Source organism: Lagenorhynchus albirostris, chromosome 3 (genome assembly GCF_949774975.1).
Source record: "Lagenorhynchus albirostris chromosome 3, mLagAlb1.1, whole genome shotgun sequence".
NCBI classification, from domain to species: Eukaryota; Metazoa; Chordata; class Mammalia; order Artiodactyla; family Delphinidae; genus Lagenorhynchus; species Lagenorhynchus albirostris.
In genome coordinates, this window is record NC_083097.1 from 139,200,055 (window position 1) to 139,223,065 (window position 23,011).

General features: G+C 40.7%; 1 long non-coding RNA gene across 1 annotated transcript in view; it reads right to left on the reverse strand.

Annotated features, from left to right (window-relative positions):
- LOC132518566 (uncharacterized) overlaps nucleotides 1-22,865 on the reverse strand; it is a 129,506-nt gene extending 106,641 nt beyond the window's left edge. The window contains exon 1 of the long non-coding RNA XR_009539917.1: nucleotides 22,830-22,865. This is a non-coding gene — a long non-coding RNA (uncharacterized LOC132518566). The remainder of the gene's footprint in view (nucleotides 1-22,829) is intronic.
- Between the last annotated feature and the right edge of the window lie 146 nt (nucleotides 22,866-23,011).

Genomic DNA, 23,011 nt, shown 5'->3' on the forward strand with positions numbered 1-23,011 from the left:
TTGTTTCTGCCCTGATTACACACATTCTGACTATACACAAACTCAATAAAGGCAATATAAGGCAAGAATATGAAGAAATGGCTCAGGCACGGATCCTATCTTCCTGAACTCACAGGGAAATAGATGAATTTATCTGTGTACCACTTTATAGTACAAAGTAGAAACTGATACGTCATAAGAAAATCATGCCTATATTTCTATAAGCTTTGAAGCAAAAGAGAGTTCTAACGTCCAGTTGGAATAGGAGATTTTTTTATATCTAAATCCTGATTAAACCGATTTCTTTTCTATAATAAATCTAGAAAAGGCTAAATGCCATCCCTACAAATAAAACCAATGAAACTTCTGATGTTGGAATATGGGGAACAGTTAATTTAAAGCCTTGTGCATGAGTCCCATCTTATAAAACTTGGGGTTGAATCTAGCTGTAATTTACTGAGATTTTCAAAAAATCTAACTGCAATCAACATTTTCTCAAGAATTAAGCAAGGGTGTTTTACTGGTAAATTAAGCTAACCTGGGTTCCAAACTCAGTTCTACATTTTGGCTGCATTGTCTTGGGCTCATCACTAAACCTCTCGACCCTTAGTCTTCTCCAATGTAAAATGAGAGGTAATAATATTTATTTCATGGGGATGTTATGAGAATTAAATGAAACAATTCATATAAAGTACCTGGAGCATGGTAGTTATTGAGGCAGCGCCCCCAAGGGTTTAATTAAAGCTTTGGCTCTCTGCCTCTCAGTGAACAAAAAACTTTGAGTGTCATAATTAATGGAGGAAGTCCAAAAAAACAGAATGTCAAAACCACGCGCAGGATACAGATGAATGAGCTGGCATCCTTTCCAAACTCCTAAGCTGGAGTCTTTTCCTCCTAAATTTAGACTTTGCTGACTATTCGAAAAGTGACACGAGGGTGCCATCTCGTGGTTGAATGAATCAAAGCCAAACTCTTTGTATTTCAGAACCAGAGCTATGAATCCTTCCAAAAGGTACCCCTATTTTTAAAAACACTCCCTCGCCACAAGACTTGATTGGCAGTAAAGTACCAACTTCCTTAAGCATAGCAACAAAGCTACTGACACAGACCCCTTCTTTGAGTTCTCTCCAACTTGGTGCCCCACCTTCCGGCCAAGGTCTTACTAGTCTTATCCCTATCCAGCCCGTCAAAACCTGCTGTCAGCCGCCTACCACACTGGAAAGAATCTGACTCATTTACAGTGCTATTTTATTTTTTAAAATTCCTAATGCAGGGTCACTCCATGGGAGATTTACATTTTAGTTCTGATTTAGTTTGGATTTTGTTTTATTTTGCGTTTCATCTTATTCTGTTCAGTTAAGGACACAATTGCTTAGGCAGTGTCTCTGACACCTTGGTGTACATCAGAATCACCCTGAGGGCTCTATAAATCACAGAATATTGGCCCCTACACTTTCTGGAAACATGGATTTCTAACGATTTCCCAGATGTTGTGATGTTGCTGGTCCGGGGACCACACTCTCGTCTCCAATTTCCACGACAGAATTTCATAACAGGAATACAGCTGATGAGGGAGAGAATTTTTAAAGGAGCACCTCTGCAGACTGTTCCTGTGCTATCTCCTTTATTTCTGAAATCCATCCCTCCTCTCCATCCCTGCTGCCATCTCTGTACTTGAGGTGACCACCACCTCTCTCCTCCATTCCTACAACAGCCTCTTTAGTTTTGTCCGTCTCCAACAGATTCTCCGTACATAGATTGAAGCAGTCAAAAGTATGTCACCATCAAGCCCCATCAAAAGCTTCCAATGGACCTTAGGACCCAATTCAAGCATCTTTTAAGATCCTTTATAATCTAGCCCCTGCTTCATGTCCAGCCCACTTCTAGCCAATTCTGCACCTCACTCATTGTGGTCTTTCTAGCCCAATGGTTCTCAAAGTATGGTCCCCAGACCAGCAGCAGCAGCATTACCTGGGAGCTTGTTAGAAATGCAAATTTTCCAGCCTTCCCAGACCTACTGAATTAGAAACTCTTGGGAGTAAGGCCCAGCTACCTGTGCTTAACAAGCTTCCAGGTGATTTTGATGCAGCCGAAGTTTAAGAACCACTGCCTGGCCGTTCTCAGCCATTTCTCAAGCATGCTACACCTTCCCTCTCATTGCCACCATTGTCACATGCCTCTCCCAGAACGCTCCAGCCCTACGCCTTCGCCATCATAACTCCTCGGTGTTCCTCAGGTCTCAGAATTCAGGTCGCTTCTTCCCAAATAATTTCCCTGCCCACCCATGTAGGTTCTGGGCTCATGTTAGGAACTTCACAGCATCCGGCACTTCATTCAGTACTCAAGCCATTACCATAATACAAGTTGAGTGTCCACATGTTCCAGTCCCAGTCTGGGTACCAACTGCTTTATTATATGTACACTGTATCTCAAATGCCGATGGTAGGGCCTGGCTAAGAACAGCTATTCAGTGTTTGTTGAATGAATAAGCATCACATGAGTAAGCATCACATGAACAGTTGCCCTCTCCACTTGGCTCCATATCTAAGACATAAAACAGGTGAGTAGGGCTTCCCTGGTGGTGCAGTGGTTAAGAATCCGCCTGCCAATGCAGGGGACACAGGTTCGAGCCCTGGTCCGGGAAGATCCCACATGCCACGGAGCAACTAAACTGAAGCCCATGTGACTAGAGCCCATGCTCTGCAACAAGAGAAGCCACCGCAATAAGCCTACGCACCACAACGAAGAGTAGCCCCTACTCTCCGCAACCAGAGAAAATCCTGCGTGCAGCAATGAAGACCCAATGCAGCCAAAAATCAATTAAATAAATAAAATTTTTTTAAAAACAGGTGAGTAAAATGTTTTCTAGTTCAGAGAAGGTATCGGGCCTTGGTAGGAGCTCACTGATTTCACAATGGATTGTGAGCCGCTCTGGTCTGAATAACATAATTGCTGTTGTAAGTCCACCTTAGAATGACAAAGTGACATGAGCAATGCTTTAAGTTCAACAAGCACACTGAGGTCTTACAGTATGTCAGGCACTGTGCTAGGAACGCCAAGTCTAAGGAGCTCCTAATCTCCCACGTGAAACAGGCACACAATTAGAATAGTGCCACAGAATCACAGAGCAGGGGAAACAGTGTGGACTGATTAGGAAAGACTTGAGTGAGAAAAGTGAGTTAGGCTGCTGTAATGAGTTCAACAATAGTCCCCAAAGATATGCCCAAGTCCTAGTCCCCAGTGTCTGTGACTGTGATAGAATTTGGAAAAAGGGTCTTTGCAGATGTAATTAAGTTACAGATCTTGCAATCTTCCTGGATTTAGATTCAATGACTGGTGTCCATATAAAAGACAGAAAAGGAAGATTTGAGAAGAGGAAAAATAAGGAGAAGCCCATGTGAAGATGGAGGCAGAGACCGGAGTGATAAGGCCAGGAAGGCCAAAGATTGCCAGCCACCCCCAGAGCTGGGAGAGAGGTATGGAACTGAATCCCCCTCAGAGCCTCCAGAAGGAACCAATCCTGCCAACACCTTGATTTTGGACTTCCGGCCTCCAGAACTGTGAAAGAAAAAATTTCTGTTGTTTTAAGCCACCAAGTTTGTGATTTGTTGTGGCAGCCTTAGGAAACCAATACAGCCTTGAAGGATGCGTTAAAAGTAAGCCGTTAGGAAAAAAAAAAAAAAAAAGTAAGCCGTTAGGGTTCCCTGGTGGCGCACTGGTTGAGAGTCCGCCTGCCGATGCAGGGGGCACAGGTTCGTGCCCGGGTCCGGGAAGATCCCACATGCCATGGAGCGGCTGGGCCCGTGAGCCATGGCTGCTGAGCCTGCGCGTCCGGAGCCTGTGCTCCGCAACGGGAGAGGCCACAACAGTGAGAGGCCCACGTCCAGCAAAAAAAAAAAAAAAGTAAGCTGTTAGATAAAGAAAACAGAACAAAGGAAAGAAAGGAACAACGTATAAGCTCATGAGAGTATCATGTGTTCCAAGGACAGGAAGAGATCTGATGAGGGAACACCGAGCGAAATAAGTCAATTCGAAAGGTAGACGGCCGCCAGGTTGAGAGGGGCTGAGGACCTCATGCTGTGTTAGAAACTGGAGTCGTACTGAGAGATATCTGGATATTGTTATGGCCATCAAACTCAGAAATAAGGGAATTATCTTAGCTATTATCCTTGCTCTTACCCAGATATAGAAAAGGAAAGGAACACTTTAGTACCAGCCAGAGCCTTGGACCTAATCTCCAGACAGAAATCTAATAATCAATTTGTACCATATGGAAGCTTTCCTTCTCCTAAGCCTCAGACCAAAACAGACTCAGAGACCAGCTCTCCCTCTGTCCCCTGCCCCCACCTCCAATTCTCTTTACCACCATGTTGCAGTAAAAGCAAACCGTTAAAAGGTAAACTGAGGCACGTTAAAATTTTTTTTTTTCAAGAATTTACTTGAGCACATGTCCATTCAAATCAGGCAGCACCAAACCAGAAACTGTTAGGAGCACCTGACAGGAGCAGGGGGAGAGGTTTTTACAGAGCAGCCATAGAAGCAAAACAAGGAAATCATTACCTTGGCTGTAACTGAAGTGACTGCCTTATTTGGGAAAGCCTAGTTGCTGTTTGTGATTGGTTGTTCAGAAGTTCCAACTTCTTGGATTCAAGTGCATTGACTTTGACTTAGGGTTTGGTTTGCTTTGCTTCCTTAAGCTGCCAAGGCATTAAAGTCACCCCAGTCTAATGGCCTTCTCATTTAATTACTTCAACAAAACCAAGCCTGCACTCTGCAGCATCACTGGAAATGAAGCCAGTGAGTCCCAGGAAGTTCATGTTTACCCCTCAGTGCCTGGCACTGAGGCCCCCTGAGCCATTGTTCTGGGACCAGCTTCAAAGTACAAGAGAGAGGACATGTGAGAATGACCACACCCACTCCCCCACATGTCACTGCCCTTCTCAAACTCCACACAGGTTGCCTGTTGTAAATTTTACACTTATAAAAATACACATATACAGGGACTTCCCTGGCGGTCCAATGGTTAAGACTCCATGCTTCCAATGCAGGGGGCACAGGTCTGAACCCTGGTCAGGGAACTAAGATCCCACATGCCACAGTCCAGAAAAAAAAAAAAATACATATATATATATATATATATATATATATACACACATATGTGTGTGTGTGTGTATATGCACATATACATACATACATACACATATATACATATTTATAAAGCAAATGCAATTTGCATTAATAAAATTCTTTATTATTTCCTATTCATTGAAGGAACTTTTTTCTTTTTACCTAACATCACAGTCACTTCATAACTAGCATGTACTGTGGTATCTATACAGTTGAATTCTAGGCTTTTGAACATGTTCAGCTGTTAGTAAGATACTCTCTCCTTTGATAGATACTGTAAACCAGTTAACTGTGAAATGTTGTTTGCTCATACCATCTCTTCACAGGTAACTGTGCAAAATAAGCTATTTCAAATGAAAACAAGATAGACAACTATATTTTTCAGCCACAGAAGACGTCTTCAGTCTACTTACTTTGAAATGCATGATTTGCCTCAGCCGAGGTTAATTTTACTTTGACGATGTTCTTAGCCTCCAGGCCAAACGCCCACATCATCCTACCCTCAGAAATTCCACTCACACTACACCCAAGGTCCCAGAGCTTACCAGTCTGGATTTGATCCATTTCCCAGACCAAGCTGTGTGGTATTCAGACACCCCTGATCCTCCTTCATCTGTGAGACCAGCCAGCAGAACACAGAAGCCTTGTTCAGCACAAGACCTCAGAGGCAAGAGAAGTGGGTCCTCTCTGGGCCAGTTTCTAAAATTATAATGTAGAACCAAACTAAAATGGAGTCACTTATGTCAGGGACAAAATGGAGACAGTCAATGCAGGCACAGAAAGGGAAAAAAAACAACCTCACCTAATGGAAACTTACAACTCTTCTTAGAGATCAGCAGAGGACGCCACCTAATCCCCAAATGTCAAGTCTGCTCACAGTATTTCTGGACTTCCTCGTTCCCGTGACCCAGCTACCCTGATCCAAATAAGGAAGAAGGCCACTAGGCAACCAGTCAGCTGGAAAAGCCAAATAACTAGTGCCACATTTACCCCATAAAAATCCCTTAGTCTGTGAGCAACTCAGAACTCATTGCTCACGTAAGCCTTGAGTTTCCCAGCTTCAGGTTGAAACCCTTACAATAAATTCATCTTCCTGCTTTGTTTTATCCAGTACTCTGAGTTTGGTTTTGTTTGTTTGTTTGTTTGTTTGTTGTGGTACGTGGGCCTCTCACTGCTGTGGCCTCTCCTGTTGCGGAGCACAGGCTCCGGACGCGCAGGCTCAGCGGCCATGGCTCACGGGCCCAGCCGCTCCGCGGCACGTGGGATCTTCCCGGACCGGGGCACGAACCTGTGTCCCCTGCATTGGCAGGCAGACTCTCAACCACTGTGCCACCAGGGAAGCCCCTCTGAGTTTGTTTTTTTTGACAATAGCCTGGTGGCTGGTCCAATACAGGGGGAGAGCATGTGGTTGCCCCATACTGGTCTGTATCATCTAGATTCATCTTGCTCTTACTCCTCTTCCAATTGTGCCATTTAAATTTCTTTCATTTCTACTTCCTCATCACTATAATGTCCCCCTGAAGTTCGGAACGTCTAGGGGCCAACATACTGAAACTGTCATAGCAATAAATAGTCTCCATAGTCTTTTCAGTAAAAAAAGATCAACTCTGTTTTAGGCCCCCAACAAGCCTTTGAAAACATCCTAGTTTCATATTAATTTATGTCAGGCCATAGTGAGTCAGTGGGACAATATTTCAAACATATATAGTATATGGGACACCTAATTCACCAACTCGAGTGTGTAAGAAATCTCACATTTATTTTTCTTTAACCGAATCCCATCATTATTTCCTTCTCTAGAGTTACATGGAAATCTGGGGAGCTTACAAGTATTGTACTTAAGAAATCAACAAAATTAATCTACTCTTCGGTCCACTGTGATTCCTGCCATTATCCTCATGTCTGATTTTGCAGGACCCCTTGAAGTGGGCGGTTCCACTGCCACCATGTCGATAGAGCACAAGGGACCTCCCTTAGCCAGTAGCCCCAGAATTCAGCTTCCTGGGCCCACCAAGGGCAGTTCCTTCTGAGGTTTTGCCACTCTCTAGATGGGGGCTAGGGCTGCAGCCAAGGTTCCATCACGTCATACTGCTGCTGTATCCTGGCCTCTTCCCCTCTGGAAGTGGGCAAGTGCTTCCTTAGTCATGCAGCTAAAATCCCTCTCATGCAATCTGATGTCTGCCTTTGCTGGATCTCTGTGCTGCCCTAGAAGGAATGGGCAAAAGTACCCACCTGCCTGCTACTTCTGTCTCTGTGAATTTTCTCCAGTGGATACTGCAGTCTCAGGTCTGATGTGTGTGCTCTCTGGTTATTTGCCTTTGTTTGGCCATCACACACCCCATGCCAGAAAACCAGACGATGAATCTCTAGAGTGAAAATCACTTCATTCTTTCATGTCGGTTTTTTATTATGATACTTCAAAGCCATGCAAAAGGATTGACAGCATTTTGGACTTCGTTTAAAGTGACAGTGTGGATACATGTGTTAACTGCCACTCCTTTCTGACACCCACTGAAAAAACAGTAAAAGAAATGAAAACAGTGTAATTCCAAAATACAAAGAGAATGGGAGTGGAGACAATGAAGAAGTTAACATGTTTTTGAAAGATGAGAAGTAATTAGCACAACGGTAACTGATTTACCAGAGCTGAGAAAGCATAAACCAGGACTGCAGGAAAGAGCTTCCCCCTCCCACCGTTCCTGCCGCCAAAAAAAGAAAACCTACTCAGTCAAAAAAAGAAAGAGAAGGGAAAGTGGAGGGGAGGGGAGAGAGAGAAGCACCACAGGAATTAAAGGCTCCAGGTATCTCAGAAGACATAGTGAAATACTGGTGATCATTTGAAACTCTGTAAAAGGAGCAGTAAACCACCCAGTTCCCCATCCCCACGTCACAGCCAGGTAATTGCTTCTCCCAGACCACCATGGACACTGCTGGGCTCATTCTCTAAAGACACTGAGGCAGAGATATCTTGGGCTCTGGAACACGAGGCACTGAGGAGAGGGGGTGGGGCACCTTGCTGAAAACAAGTGGACTTCCCTACCTCACTCCCCACACACTGTCAGCTGAACTTATTTTCTTTTAATTCTGCAGACAAACTATTAGAGGATCCCTTGGTGGAGAAAATGAATGCTCCCCAAGAAGCTCTATAGACAATAATTTTTGAAATAATTTTGTGAATATATCTCCCAGTTGTCTTATCACTAATATAGCAGAGGTCATTATACCCAATCATCTAGACAGAATTGACATTTTGGACCCTATAATTCTTTGTTGTGGGATCTGTCCTGTACTTTATAGGATGTTTTAGCAGCACCCCTGGACTCTAGCCAGTAAAAGGCATAGATCTTCCGCAGTGGTAACAATCACAAACATCTCCAGATGTAGGCAAATGTCCCCTAGAGGGCAAAATCATGCCCAGATGAGAACCTCTGCCCTCCATTTTAAAAGTGTGGCTGTAAATGCAAGAAGAAGTAGTTAAAATGTTAAGGGCTTTTATCTCTAATAAACAGAAGTGAGGGATGGGAAGAAGTGGGGCAGGGATTTGAGTCACATCATAGATACGAAAATAGCTGTTACTATTAGTGCTAAGAAGACATAAGTGATAATTGCCAAATGCTGAAGACAAATGATGTAAAAAACTTAAAAGAGAAAAAGCTATTTTTCTTTTGAGAACTGGGAATATCTTCATTGAAGAAGCTGTGTTTGAAAACGATCTTAAAGGGCCATAACAATTGAGAAGGGAGGAGCTAAGAAGGTGGGAGACATTTCAGGCAGAGGAATTTATGTTTAGGTGAGATAGAATACAAAAGCCAGGGAGAACAGAATCAATGTTACTGGAGTAGTTATAGGGAAACAAGGGAAAGAGTTCAGTTTCTTCAGCTAGAGGCAGAGGGCTACACTGTTAAATGCAGTGCATGTTATGTCATGTCAAACTCTAATATTCCAGCAATTGCTGTAATCCTCAAATATTTTAAGAGGGGGATGTCAACCCAGTGTTTGGGATTAGGAGGTGTCTGTGGGGTGCTAGTCTTGTAGGGAGAATTAATGTATTAATATCCAGGTTTTTAGGAAACTACCAAGAGGAAGAGTATTGATTTAGGATGCCCTCATTATCTGAGGATAAATAATAACAAGAAAATTACATCGACTTAAAAAGAGAATATCATTTCATAGCAAATAATGAGAAAATTTTTATAAGGATATTCATAATGAGAAGAGAAACCAAAGATTATGAAATAATTTTATCACACATTTAAAAATTATTTTATAATTACAATTAACTTCTAACACAACAAACAGAAACTGTATTAAGGGTAGACTTTGTTTTATTTTTGGCATGATTCTTTTGATAAAGTTTTCTGAGAGTAATAAGTCAGTCTTTCATATTCAATTTTCAGATTTTTTGTAAAATGTTCCAGAGCTTCATCAGTTTTCCCAAGGGCCTCTCCTTATCCTTTGATATTCAAATCATTCCCTTCTGAATCATCTATCCTGTCATCATCCTTTTTACAAGGTTTGCAATTTCATTTTGTAATCCATTTGTGTCCTATTTACATTATATATTCTGCTTGACAAAGATGTTGACCTGATGGGTGGGCTAGACACAAGTGCTAATGAGTGAAAGAATCTTTGAGATGAGACTAATTTCATAAGTGTTTAGTTCATTAGTGAGTATGTTCATATTATAATCCACTACTGCAACTGTGGGGTAACTTTCATAAGCACTTGTTTAACAAGAACTCCCTGTACCTACCACAATAATCTTGAGCTTACATATGAAACAAAGGCTCTGTTGTCCAGGGAATGATAAAGGAGAGTTACTCAAATATTCTGGTTAACTGATAGCATTTGGGTTTCCTTAACTTTTAACCCACAATTCAAGGGAGTAAATAAGGAGGGACAACACCACCAGTAACAGCATGTGACCAAGAGAATGAAGCAACGGTGTCTTTCTTCTCAAATCAGAATAATACTAACTGTAGCAATTCAATATTCACTTAATGCTTAATTCCTGTGAGTGTCAAAATTTGGTACCAGTAAGTAGACTGAAGTTTGCATAAAAATATCAATTATATCTATCTGTAGAACTGTCTGTTTAGCAAAGTGACAAACAATAAAATTTGGAGTAGTTCTCCCCCACCCCAGTCATGAGTAACTTTCTCAACAGGCACATACTGACCATGGAAATAATCAGACCTGGTTACACAAATGTAAATCACTTAGACTTTAAGTTCAAAATCAGCATGAATAAAGGCACTGACCATATTCTAGCAACACAGTGACTCTTTCTCCACAGAATTCTAAATGGCCTTCAAATCCAATGTCTTTTTTTGACCTTCCTTGATATATTACTTTGTTCAACATTCATCTTTCATACTGTCTAAACTTTACTAATTTTATAATTAGGTGGTTTCGGAGTTTTATAAAAGAACCCACACTGATAACACCCTGACCATTTCGGATGGCAATATATTTCTGTACACGTTTAAGTAGAATGATAAAAAAAAAACTTATTAGAACATTCCCTTCAAATCCTGAGATTAGTGAGTTTGCAAAAATAAATTCTACTTTGCAAGACTTTCCATGGAAAGCTTGGCTCATTTAAGCCTTAGAAAAGTTCATGGTTCCCTTTCAGAACTGAAGAATATGTGATTGCCTACCTAATGTTATTGAAAGAGCTGCCTAAGTATCTCTGCCAGAGGTGTGCTTTATTGCCTGAAATTCCCACTTTTTTTGACCTTGCCTTTTTAAAATTTGTGTATTACCACTGAGAGGTGCGGAGATTATATTTTTCAAAATAGCCACAGCCATATTTCCAGTTTTACATGCTCTTCCAGAACCTGGCAGCTCTCCATCAAGAAGTGGAACCTATTTTCCCTGTCCTTGAATTGGGCTAGGCTACCTGACCAATATAGAAGAGCAGAAGGAAAGAAGCACGACTTCTAAAACGAGCTCAGACAAGACAATATGGCTTCTGCCTGCTCTTAACTCTCTCTGTCTCTGTCTCTGTCTAAGTGATCACCCTTGGAACCCTGTCTCCATGCTGTGAGGAAGCCCTGCGGCCACATGAAAAGGTCACATGTAAGCATTCTGACCACAGTCAAAGCTGAAGTCTCAGAGAGCATTAAGAACACACGTCTGAGTGAGTGAGTGAGTGAGTGACCCTTCAGAGAATTCCAGCCACCAGACTCCAACCCACTCTAGCCAGCACTGGCTGAGTGTAGATTTGTTAGTAAGTAAATGACATCATTATTTTACATCACTTAGCTTGGAGAGGTTTTTATGTACCCATAGATAACCAATAGGAGTAACACATTAATATTGGTACAGGTTAACTTTTCAGAGTAGCTAGCCATTTTGTAGTACATATAAAAACCGTGAGGGGCACTTCCCTGGTGGTACGGTGGTTGGGAGTCCGCCTGCCAATGCAGGGGACATGGGTTCTATCCCTGCTCTGGGAGGATCCCACATGCTGTGGAATAACTGGGCCTGTGAGCCACAACTACTGAGCCTGCGCTCTATAGCCCGCGAGCCACAACTACTGAGCCCACGTGCCACAACTACTGAAGCCCACACGCCTAGAGCCTGTGCTCCGCGGCAAGAGAGGCCACTGCAGTGAGGGGCCCGCACACCACAGGGAAGAGTGGCTCCCGCTTGCCACAGCTGGAGAGAGCCCATGCACAGCAGTGAGGACCCAACGCAGCCATAAATAAATAAATTAATTAATTTATAAAAAACATGTGGGATTACAACATGAAGAGAAAAAGGAAGAAGAGAGATACTGCATCTAAGGCAAGATTTTTTTTCTGCTTATGTCGAGTAGGCTAAAACTATAAAACTCTTAGAAGAAAATACAAGGGGAAAGTTTCATGACATTATATTTAGCAATAATTTCTTGGATATGAAACCAAAAGCGTGGGCAACAAAATAAAAAATTGGACTGCATCAACATGAGAAACTATTGTGCATCAAAGCTCACTACCATCAGAGTGAAAAGGCAACCCACAGAAAGGGAGAAAATATTTGCAAATCATATATATGATAAGGGGTTAATATCCATAATATATAAAAAACACCCACAACTCAACAACAACAAAAAAAAACCTGATTAAAAGATGGACAAAGGACTGGACATTTCTCCAAAGAAGATATATAAATAGTCAATAACAACATGAAAAGGCACAACATCCCTGTGAAATGGGTGTTATTGCTTTTACACAGAAGATGGAATGGATTCTCAGACAAGTTGATAATGTTCCCAAGGTCACACAGCTAGAGCTATCCTAAATCCAAAGAGGTCTTAAGCACTAGATTATACTCTACTAAGAAGAGCTTCTTGAGGTCCAGGATTATGGATGTACTTTGTTTCTGTATGCCCAGACCTAGGTCTTGGAAGACACCTAATAAACAACAGTTGAATTAAAAAAAGAATAAAAAGAACATGAAAAGATGCTTAATGTCACTAATCATTAGGTAAATGCAAGTCAAGACCACAGAAATACCACTTCTTACCCATTAGAATGGCTCTTATAAAAAAAAAAAAAGACGAAAAGAAAATAGCAAGTATTGGCAAGTATGTGGAGAAATTAGAACTATTGTGTGCTATTGGTAAGAACGTAAAATAGTGCAACCATTATACAAAATAGTATGGCAATTCTTCAAAAAATTAAAAGCCGAGGGCTTCCCTGGTGGCACAGTGGTTGAGAGTCTGCCTGCCAATGCAGGAGACACGGGTTCGTGCCCTGGTCCGGGAGGATCCCACATGCCACGGAGCGGCTGGGCCCCTGAGCCATGGCTGCTGAGCCTGCACATCCGGAGCCTGTGCTCCGCAATGGGAGAGGCCACAACAGTGAGAGGCCTGCGTACCACAAAAAAAAAAAAAAAAAAAGTCGAATTACCAACAATCCCACTTCAATATAAACAAAAAGACTTGAAAGCAGAGTCTCAAAGAAATATTTATACACCAACGTTCATAGCAGCACTATTCACAAAAGCCAAAAGATGGAAACAACCCAAATATCTACTGACATATAAATGGATAAAGAGATATGGTATATACATACAAAGGACTACTACTTACTCTTATAAAGGAAAGAAATTCTGACACATGCTACAACATGAATGATCCTTGAGGACATTATGCTAAGCGAAAGAAGCCAGTCACAAAAAGACAAATACTGTATGGTTCCATTCACATGAAACACTTAGAATAGTCAAATTCATAGCCAAAAAGTAGTATGGCGGTTGCCAGGAGCTGGGGAAGAGGGTACGGGGAGTTATTGCTGGGTACAGAGTTTCAGTTTGGGAAGATGAAAAAGTTCTGGAGCTGGATGGTGGTGATGGTTGCACAACAATGGAAATGTACTTAATGCCACTGAACTGTACACTTAAAAATTGTTAAAATGTAAATTTTATCTTACGTATATACTACCACAATAAAAAAAATTGGGCAAAGGCTTTGAACATTTTTCCAAATAAGATATTAAAATGACCAACAAGCAAATGAAAAGATGCGCAACATCGTTAGTTAATAGGTAAAAGCAAATCAAAACTATGAAATACTTACTAGGATGGCAATCATCAAAACAACAGATAATAACAAGTGTTGACAAGGATGTGGAGAAATTGGAACCCTTACCTATTGCTGGTGGGAATGTACAGTGGTGCGGCTACTTTAGAAAATAGTTTGGCAGTTACTCAGAATGTTAAATATAGAGCTACCATATGACCATCAATTCCACTGCTAGGTAAATACCCAACAGAAGTGAAAGTATATGTCCATACAAAAACATACAAAAAGTGTATGTCCATGTGCATGAATGCAGCATTATTCATAATTGCCAAAAATAGAAACAACCCTGTTATGTGTCCCCTTAAAATTCGTATGCTAAAGCCCTAACGCTCAATGTGATGGGATTTGGAGGTGGGAGTCTCTGGGAGGTAATCAGGCTTGCATGATGCCATGAGAGTGGGGCCCACTTAATGGGATTAGAGAGTTCTCTCTCTACTTCCCCTGCCACCCCACCATTGAGGATACAGCCAGAAGGTAGCTATATGCACACCAAGAACCAAGTCTGCCAGCACCTTAATCTCGGATTTCTCAGTCTCCAGAACTATGAGAAATAAATATCCGTTGTTTAAGCCATCCAGTCAATGGTATTTTGTTATAGCAGCCTGAGCTGACTAAGACAAATCCAAATGCCCATAAACTGTAGAAAAGATATACAAAATTTGGTATATTCATACAATGGAATATTATTTAAAAGGAATGAAATGCTGATACATGCCACAACATGGAAGAACCTAGAAAACACTATGCTAAGTGAAAGAAGCCAATTGCAAAGGACCACATATCCTAAGATTCCATTTATATGAAATGTCCAGAATAGGCAAATATATAGAGACAGAATGTAAATTATTGATGGCCTAGAGCTGGGGAATTGAGAGAAGAGAATGAAGAATTGACTGCTAATGAATATGGTGTTTCTTTGGGGGTGAAATGTTCTAAACATAGATTGTGGTGATGGTTGCACAACTCTATGAATATAATAAAATCCATTGAATTGTACACTTTGGGTGAAATGTATGTGAATTAAAATCTTGATAAAAATATTCAAAAAGTTTTAAAAATCACTTTGAGAGAAGAAATGATATATATGGTCACTTATGGAAGGCACATACATGTGAGAAGGAATTATATATTCAAAAACAAACACTTATGTCCATAGATTCATTAAATTCCTTTTAGTAATGATCTCAAATTAGAGGTAGGAAAAGGGTAGCAGGTGTGCCTTTTGTGTGGATGTCTTTCTGTAGAGTATTGGTATGATGACCTCTCCTTGGAAGAAAGGGGATTATAGTCATACTGGCTATGAAAACACCTTTTGCTTGAAATGTACAATGAATCAGAGATAAGTCTGTATGAAACATCTTTTTTTTTCAATATATAATGAATCAAGAGTAAATGTGTAAGTGTAATAAAATGTCTGATTAGAAAGATGTTTTGAGTCCTCAAATATTACCAAATTCTGTTACTCAACATTATACAAATTTTTTGAGCCTTGTGGGATGATGAACTGTGGGTGGGAGAGGCCAGAAGAACTGAGACTCTGTGTTCCAGAGGACATTTCATTTGTATCGGTACTGACAAGATGTCCCTATTCATTCCCGTTTTAAAAAAATGAAAACTTGGAACCACAATAATAATTAATTCACAGCCCAAAAGAGGTTCTTAACATCACATTCCTCACAAGCAATTTCATAATAGGCTCTTTCCTTTTTCAGGTTCTTACTATTGTTAAGGGGTTTGTGCGTTAGGGAGTATTTGAATAAGCTAGCCCTTAATTTCTCAAGATAGTCCAAAAGTTATTGTGAAATAACCATCTAAAAATTAACAATAGTGAAGTCTAAGACAGAGTTTAGTTGAATAGAGGAAAGTACAATGTAGCAATGAAATTGTGAAATTCAGGATAAAATAGCATTCTTTAGTCCATGAACTTAAAATCATTTTCATAAACACATGCCATCAAAAAAAAGCATTTCTGGGGCTTCCCTGGTGGCGCAGTGGTTGAGAGTCCGCCTGCCGATGCAGGGGACACGGGTTCGTGCCCCGGTCCGGGAAGATCCCACATGCCGCGGAGCGGCTGGGCCCGTGAGCCATGGCCGCTAAGCCTGCGCATCCGGAGCCTGTGCTCCGCAACGGGAGAGGCCACAACAGTGAGAGGCCCGCGTACTGCAAAAAAAAAAATCATTTCTGGAGAAGTAATTCCAGAAGGGAATGTGGGATGTTCAATGGGGAAAAATAGGAGGATGAAAAGTCCTGCCAAGTGACCCTGAATAAAATCATTTAACCTCTCTGGCCTTCCTGTTCTCCCCAAGAAAATATGGATCACAATCTGTTATGGACTGAATTGTGTCCCCCCAAATTCATATCTGACTATATTTGGAAATAGGGCCTGTAAAGGGATAATTAAAGTTAAATGAAGCCACAAAGGTGGGTCCCTAAGCCGATATGACTATTGTCCTTATAAGAAGAGGAAGAGACATCAGGAAGATGCAGATACACAGAAAAGTCCACGTGAGGACACAGCGAGGAGGTGGCCCCATGCAAGCCAAGGCAAGGTCTTAGGAGAACCCTAACCTACCGTCTCATCGACCTTGGACTTCAGACTCCAGACTGTGAGAAAACAAATTTCTGTTGTTTAAGGCAGCCAGTCTGTGGTATTTTGTGATGGCAGCCCTAGCAAACTAACACACAATCTATGCCCTGAAAATCTGGCAAGGACTTTAGGGAGTTTGAGAAAATATATGTGAAAATCCTTGGTAAACTATGAAGTTTACTAAAAATAGAAGATTTTTATCTTGATGGGAATCATCATACACTTTCATATGTAAAGGAGAGTCCGCTTAAGGAAAATGCTTCACAGAAGAAAGACTAAGGAAAAACCTAAAACATTGGTTTATGTTTGTTAGTTGATTTGTTCTAGCAACTCCTACCAGTTTATGAGGTCTTATATCTGGCATAGTAGGAGACGAATTCCCACTTTAAAGTGAAAACAACTGGAAGACTAATTTATTATTGTAAGTAAAAAAGAGCAAAGACCTTGATAACATTGCTTCGTTTAAATATACTTAGTAATTGACGTCAGCAGTATTGTGGGTTGCAATTTATTTATCTCACAGAAGTTTACTTATTTCTGCAGATAATAATATCTAACATTTAATAAGTCCTTACATATGCTACTTCTGAGTATTAGTTCAATTAATTAAACCTCTGATGTAGTACTGTTATTATTTTCCCAATTAAAATATGAAAATATTGAGAGTGGGAGATAGTAACTGGGGAAAATGAGACCCAGACTGTAGTCTGTCCCTTCATGTCTCAACCAAACCACTGCTTTTAGTTATTAAAAATTCTTCTACAGGCCAGGATTGACAGGAAATGTGTTATAGAAAAATCTATATCAATGCTATTTGGCAGTATTACTTATCACATCCACATATCTCCATGCTCACACACATTTATGGTTGTATGATGTAAATACATGGATATTTCCATTAAAAATAGAAACCTCCATAATGTGCCTAAAGTTTTTATTCTATTTGAGCTCAATCTATGTATGGCTGACTTTCAACAAAAGCTAGATATTTAAGGCTTGGATGGATGCCTTGTTCTATCATATTTTAACTACATATGGTTACATAAAATGCATGTTTTTATTTATTACTCTTACTTCAACACTGATATAAAGCTCCTAAACCTGGCAAGCCAGAATATTTTAAATCAAGAGGAGTGCTTTGGATAATCTGAAACTGGAAATGCTGAATATAAAATAGCAATAGAAAACATAAACATTTATAAAGCATGTAGTGATATTTCTTAACATCTATTTAGAGAATTTTAGGCTTGCTAAACACACATAATTTCTGCCCCTTTGTGTTGTTCCCTTCCATTGTAGTCTGTGAGTATTTGACTATATAGAAGCTTCTATAGCAATACAGCTGACGGAATGCAAATTGACTAGTGTCATCTGAGAACTTAGATTGTTCTAGCAGTCAGATCCTTCTTTTTCTCTGCTGGCTTTTTCTGGTCATTACTTAAACATGCACAAGTCTAGCTCATCTCTGAAAAGCAAAATATCTCTCTCAACACCATTCCACTCTCTGTCCAGGGTCTCTATCCCTCACAGTCCAGCCCCTTGCAAGAGTGGGTCACACATTCATTGATTTCATTTTCTTTCTCTATTGTTCATACTTCATTTCATCCTCTTTGCAGCATCAGACACTGGTGCTCACTCTCTCCTTGAAACACTTTCTCTTAACTCCAGTAACATGCCTTCTCCTTCTAGATCCCTTCAGAGACTCCTGTTCCCTAGACTCTCTCCTCAGGCTTCTCTTACCACCTTCAATTGTCCCTGACTGATCTCCTTCCATGACTCAATCACCTCCCAAATTCTGATGAGTCCCAAAGTTATCAGTAGCACCAAATGTTTCTCTGGATGCCTTTGGACATCTCCACCTGGAGTTCCCTCAGGCATCTCTAGGTCAATGTCTTCCCCTACAAACCTGGTCTTTTTCCTGTATTCCCTGAACTTAGCATATAAATAGACTCTTCATTCAACTTTTTGCCTGAACCAGAAATTTGAACAGTATTCTTGACTCTGCCTTCATCCTGATCACCTAACCAATCAAATCTAATCAATCACCACAATCCAACAGCTCAACCTCCTAAGGTCCCTTGAATCCATCTCCTTCCCATTCCCACTCTCACTCCCTCAGTTCAATCTTCTCATTTTTTCCTAGGTGAAGGCAGTGGCCTCTTAAACTGCTCTTCCGACTCCACTCTTGGCCCCCTCTTTCCTCTCTTCACACTGATGCCAAATGGTCATTCTAAATCACAAATCCAGTTGTGACAGTCCCTTTAAATTCCATGGTTGGTTCCCCAAAGCCTATAAAGTCCAAAATTCCAATAATGGTATATATGGTATACCTGGTCCTTCAGGATAAGCAACTGCTTCTTTCCCCACCTCACTGCTAGACTCCCCCACCTCCAACACCCTCCATGCTTTAGCCAGAGTCATCTATATTTCATTTACAGAAATCAACGTAGTCTCTCTTTCCTCCTTGCCTTTGCACATACTGTTGCTTTTGTCTGGAATGCCCTTTGCACCAACCTCTTCACTTGGCTGCATCAAAACTCAGATCACGAGTTAAAGAGTTAAAAGGCTAAAGAAATGAGGAAAGTGGTGACCTCAGGCAAGGAAGGCTGACCTAGAGAACAAAAGTTCAGACCTATGAGATCCCTAAGGGACAAAAAACTAGATTAGAAAGTACTTCATTTCCCAAAATTCAACTCTGTCAAAATCTTTTGTAAAGGGGTATGTGTGTGTGTCTGGGTGTGTCTGCATGCACTTTTGTGAGGAAGGTTAGCAGTACAGGCAGAGACCTAAATAAGGAAGGGAACTATTATCCCTCCCCATTCCTCCTTCTCCTACCAAAGAAGCAGACCCCAGAGACACCTTCAGTGTGGGCTTCAGACTAGAAAGAGATGCACCTGGAGAATGACCCAGCTGATCCTACCAACCCCTATCTTCACAAAACACAATAGCCAACACACCCTATGGCCCAAAATTGTAACATTTTCAATCTGGGACTACAAAACACAATGGTTTGGTACCTAGAAAGTTCTCAATAAATATTTGTTGAATGATGAGACAAACAGAAAGTAAATAGGCAACATGGGCAAAATGTTGATGATTACTGAAGTTGGGTAACGAGTTTAAAAGGTTCCAAAATAAAAACTTGTCCTTAAACGCTGTAAAATCCAAATTCAAGCTATGTGTTAAGAATATTTAGTAAACAGTAAAAAGTAGCTGCTAAACAGGAGATATACGAGATATTCCTCATTTCTGAACATAATAATAATATCAAAGTTGTTAGAGGACTAAATAAGATCATGTGTGTTTAAGTTCAGCACACAGCCTGGCACTTGGGAAATACATAACAAATGCAAACTCTTATCGTTATTGGCTGATCTTGGCTTTGGGCCCTGTACTCAACAGAGCCTATGGCCATTAGACTAAATGCTAGCAAGTGGGGAGATCTGTGTCTAATGTCTCCCAGTGCCTTTACATAGCAGTGGTTACTTGACAAAGTTTATTTTTCCACTGAATATAGTAACATCTCAATTAATTGGAAAGGGTTACTTTATCAGAGATAGCTAGAATCTCTGAAAGGCAAGATATACCTGACATTACTAATCTGTTTTCTATGTATCCTTTTCCCTGCCTCCCCATCACCACCCAAACTATACACAATTTCTCTGCTATCCCAGGGGCTAATGAAGACTCCAAAAAGCCACAGCCAAGCAAGTTCTCTTCTAAGACAGAGCAGATGCACTAGAGAATAGTTGGAGAGGTGGAGGGGGCCATAATTAGCTCCAGGAAGGATCAGGAAGTAGAGCGGAAGAGACTGAGCTGAGATCTTTGGATCCTCACTTTTTCAGCCCTCATCACAGTTGGACAAGCCCACATTCAAAAGTTCTGGACATTTGTCAGGGAGCCTCAACTGAGGGTGAGGTGCAAAGACTCCTCCAGTCTCTAGGATGGAAACAGAACCAACGAGGAATTTCCCTCGTCAGGGCAGCATTTGACAAGCCACCACTGTTACACCTGCTTGTTACAATTTTTTCTGCTCAAGGCACTTTTATAATCTGCAGTGTAGAGAATATGATTAAATCCTCCTGTTAACTGCCTTGGATTCTTGCCCAGCCTTGAGGCCATTATTCTGAGCTTCAGTACTTGCTGCACTTAACTGCTGATTAAGAAGAAGGTGTGAAGATGGCAGCTGAATATATCACTGAGCCTAGAAAATACCCTGGAAGTCAGTCCTTTGAAAGATTCCTGATAGACTCATTACTAAATCTGTAAGTCTTTAAAAATAAATCACAATTAACAAAAGGCTCATTTTTTTTCTTTTACAACAGTACATAATTGAGTCTTACATTTGCACATTTTGCTAATTAGGACTTTAAAATTATTTAAATGATAGTCTGTATTCTAATATTATGCAATAAAAATGACAGTGGAGGTGAGGGGAAGGAGAAAAGGTAAAAAAATGTCCATTTGATCTGATTTGTATTGAATCAATGTTTCTTCAGTGCTATAGAAACAATTTTTTTCATGCAGGTAATTTCAGATTTTAATAAAAAGTATTAAGATCCTAACGTAAGACAAAACATTTTTATTACATAAACAATGATATATTACCTAAAGCTGCATGTGAAAATTTTAAGTATAAAAAAGGCATAGAAATTAATACACATGGGACTTCCCTGGTGGTACAGTGGTAAAGAATCCACTTTACAGTGAAGGTGACGTGGGTTCGATCCCTGGTCAGGGAACTAAGATCCCACATGCCATGGGGCAACTAAGCCTGTGTGCCACAACTACTGAGCTCGCACACCTCAACTAGAGAGAGAAAGCCCACACGCCACAACTAGAGAGAAGCCCGGGCGCCACAACGAAGAGCCCATGCACCGCAACGAAAAATTCCGCATGCCCCAACGCAGATCCCACATGCCGCAACTAAGACCCAACGCAGTCAAAAATAAATAAATAAATAAATCTTTAAAAAAAAAGAAATACACACAATTTAGATACTTTCATTAGTGTTAAGTAAACAACTCCAATACTCCCATTCTAGAAGACTAACTCTGACAATAGATAAAACAGAATTAAATGCATGTTAAGCAAGACATTTCAAAAGAAATGTTAGTAACTTAATTATAAAGGCTACCATTTATCAAGTAGTTACTGTGCTCTGGGCACAATGCCTACCTCTTTAGGTACTTTGCATTATTTAATCCTCTCAATAACCCTGTGAATAAGGTACTTTTACTTCCTATTTTTTAATAAAAGAAAATGAAAACTCAATGCGATTAAAAACTTGCTAAAAGTCATGTACCTAGTTAGTAGTCTGTGACTTGAAAATAAGTCAGTTTATATTGTCCACAAAACTACACAATCCACAAGGACAGGAACCAGTATATTCTGTCCTCCACTGACACATATTACGTGTTCAACAAGTAGTGAAAGAGTGCATGTGTACATACCTATATTCCTAATTTTGTTACTAATTTTGTTCCTTTGTTACTAAAGGAGAAACATTTACATTTGTAAACTCACACATTATTGTAAAAAGAACTTTTTAAATGTTTTTAATTGCCCATTTATATTCATTACGTGAGTTCTTTTTCAAGGGTGACCAAGGCCTCTTCCCCATTTGAAACACAGAGGTTTGACAAACTGACCTAGTGATGTGGCTAAGGTAATATTTTAGGGCATTAACTTTTTCTCTCAGGTTTTCCCTTCCCCTTTCTCTCCACAACTCTGCTCCCATTTCAGGGCTTGGTTCTGTGTCATTGCCTCAGGGAAGCACCCGGCAGGGCAAACAGCAAACATGCCAGCAAATCTTTCAGATTTTAATTTTTTCAAAGCCCAGGTAGCCACTAACCAGGAAGAGACCATGAGAACAGAGACATCAAAGTACAGTCCACCAGAACTGATAACCAATTCCTTGTTCACCAATCCTCAGGCCCTTTTAATGTAGACCCTTCCCATTTGTGACAATAGGGAAAGAAAGAGGGAAGGAGTGAGTCCAGGAAGGCTTCAAGCTAACTATTTTTCCACTTACCAGGCAAAGGCTCACAATCAGAGATTAAGTTCATGGACAGCAAGTAAAAAGACTAATATTGCTTCACACACGGATCTGTGAACTCAGATTCATAAGCACTACAATTATTTTTGTCTACTTATTCCTCTTGAGTCAACCACACACCTTTCATTTTAAGCCGATGAAGAACTACCAACTTTTCTAATTTGTTCAAAAATCAAATTCAGGAAATTGGTAGGAGACCAAGAATGTACGTAGCCCAACTCCACCCTTTGATAAATTATACAAAAAAGCAAAACAAGGCAAGGAACAAGTGATTTCCAAAGCTCACACGGAGAAACTTCTGGAGATTTAATAAACCACACCATAGACTATCCACCACCTCTCCAACTGCAGTAAAAAACCAGGCCTTTTTTTTTTTTTTTTTTGTGGAATCAGACACTGTATTTTTAGAGAGAGCAAAAGCACTCTACTAAACCGAACGGAACGAAAACTCCCAGTACATTCTGGAACGATATTCTGGCCAATCCGCCCGCCAGCAGAGGCCTTACCGGGCCTGGGTTGGTGCGCGCAGCGTTCAGCTCCCCCTCCTCTTCATTGAAGACACTCGGGGAAATCCTCCAATGAGAGACAGTTAGAGGTAGGGGGCGTGGTCTCAAGGGGCGGAGAATTTGACTCCGGGATAGTGAAAAGCGTGTGCTGATTGGCCGGACTTCTTCCCTCTACGGACCAG